Genomic DNA, 2,575 nt, shown 5'->3' with positions numbered 1-2,575 from the left:
TAAATAGTTTATTTGATATTAACATTGATATATATTTTTTAAAATTTTTATGAAATCTTCAAATTTATATTTTATTCAAAAATAAAATTATTATTGTTTTCTTAAAACCCATTTTTTATTATTCTTAAAACCCACTTTTTATATATAAAGTACTGTTTATTAATGCATATTACTTAAAACTCAATATTACAAGTACATTGTGCGTAAGTACAACTTACTAAAGCTCCATATCTAAATTCGTGTAACTAACTGCAGATAAACATAATCAAATACAAGATAAACATCTCATTTTAAATATAAAAAATCTAAAATATAATTAGAATAATGATTGAGTTTTAACATAATACTTAATTATTATTTTAATAAAATGTTAGATTATTAAACCAAAAATAAATTATTTCATTATTAAACTTAAATTAAATTATAATAAAAAAATAAATTAAAAAATTACATAAAAAAAGAAACTTTTAAATAGTTGATTTGATATTATTTCATTATTTTCGTGGTATTCGTCCTTGTCTCCACGCCTTCTCTCAAGTTGACCCAAAACCAAATCCAAATCGAACCCCTCTCTCCATTCTTATGTGTTTTCATCCTTGTGCGAACTAGTCTTTGTGCCTTTTTCGTCCCATGAATCTTCACAGTATTTTCGTGGTTTTCGTCCTTGTAGGTTCCCTATTTTGATTTCGTTCTTGTAGGTTCCCTGTGTTTGATTTCGTTCTTGTTTTGATAGATTTGGTTTGCTGTAAACCAAACGCTTACTCGGGTAAGTAAACACCAACTCATTTTACCTTACTGGATTAATATGGTAAAGATCAAGAATATTACCCGGTAAAAGCGAGACAAGAACCAAGAGTCTTACCCGGTAAGTGAAGGTGACGACTCTTACCACGGTAAGCACTTACCAGGTTAATTGATGCATATGATACCGTTTGATAGACTAAAATCTTATCCGCTAAGTAAATGATAGTGTTAAATTTACCGGTAAGCGCTTATCGGGTAAGTATTTGGTAAACAACCCCTAAATATCTCCTTGTGTACTAAAATGTATAACGTGGGAAATTTTTTGAGGATATAAAATCTTTCATTTTATTTCAAAAAATATACAGTTATGTCTTAGGGGTTGTTTGTTTACCTCTTAATTTATACTATTTTATTAAGCAAATTTAGTAAAAGTCTTAAAGTCTTAAAATACTTAATGACCAATATACTCTTTAGTCACTTTTTCACTTTTTCAACCTCCTCTTCTCCTCACATACACTCACCCCCTCACAAACCGATTTTTTGAAAATTATAATTTTAAATTTACACTTTATACCCCTATAATTAGTTAATTAATTTAGTTTACGTCATTTACTTTTAAATGTTTCATTCTAAACCTTTTATCAAATTAACATACATAATCGTATTTAAAAAATACATTTTTATTTTAACAAGTTACACCATTATAATCGTCTCGTTAATACCTTCGAAATGAGTCCAATATTGAATAGTTTTTGACTTAGTTATATTATTATATATTATATATACTGTGAAAAAATATTTTTAATATTTACGATTTATACTTTTATAGTTATTTATTTATATATATACTATATATTTTGGGGTTAGGCTGTCCAAATTGCACTGTATAATATGTTCTGAATTAATATGTTCTTGGGTTTTTTTGATTAATCTGAGTTTCTGGACAAAAAAAAGGGTAAACAATTGAAATTTCATTCTAAAACTCATTCTTTTTGGTCTTTTCATGCTTATGATCTGTCAAATTTGTAGTTTTCTTTATTGGTTTTGAGTGTTTATCTTAAAACTCAAGTTTTTTGGTTATTTGTTCTTGGTGTAAATCGAACATATTTGTGGAGTCGTTTAAATATATTAGTTTTTAAATATATTGGATATTAAACTGTCATTTTTTTTTCCATCGATAGTCTGTAATTGGAACCATAACTCTTGTTTATTCAAATTGTATTAATATGTAAATGCCAAGTGTAACCTATATCATCGTTAAATCTTATCTTATAAAACCAGTGAAACTTCAAAATCGTTAATTCATGGCTCCCGCCGCATTGCGCGGGTACACAAACTAGTTCCATTAAGAGGCAACATTTGAAACGTTAAGAGGTAAATCTTGTTTGGCAAAAAAAAATCTGCCTCTCAATGGTTCTAAAACTCTTTGAATGATTTTGTATCCTGGATCTCCCTTAATCATTAAGAGCCCTAATTTCATTGTATATAATTACCAAATAATTATATTTCATTTTGCTCTAGATCATGAGAGTCTATTAATCATTCTGACCACTTAATTATTATATATCAAACCATTCAACAATCAACATTACTTTAATCATTCTCGATCGATGTTATAATAAGTTTTTATGTGTTTTTTGAGAAAATGATAATGTTTTTAAGTTTTGAATAAAATATAAATATGAAAATATCATTAAAAATGAAAAAAAATATTGATATTAATATCAAACTAACTATTTAAACTTTTTCTTTTTTGTATTTCTTTAATTAATTTTTTTTATTTTTGGTTTAATAATATAATTTTCTATAAAGATAATAATTAAGTATTTTA

The sequence above is a fragment of the Cynara cardunculus genome (assembly GCF_001531365.2).
Source record: "Cynara cardunculus var. scolymus isolate 2C chromosome LG 16, CcrdV1, whole genome shotgun sequence".
Lineage (NCBI taxonomy): Eukaryota > Viridiplantae > Streptophyta > Magnoliopsida > Asterales > Asteraceae > Cynara > Cynara cardunculus.
Note: the sequence above shows the minus strand (reverse complement) of the source record.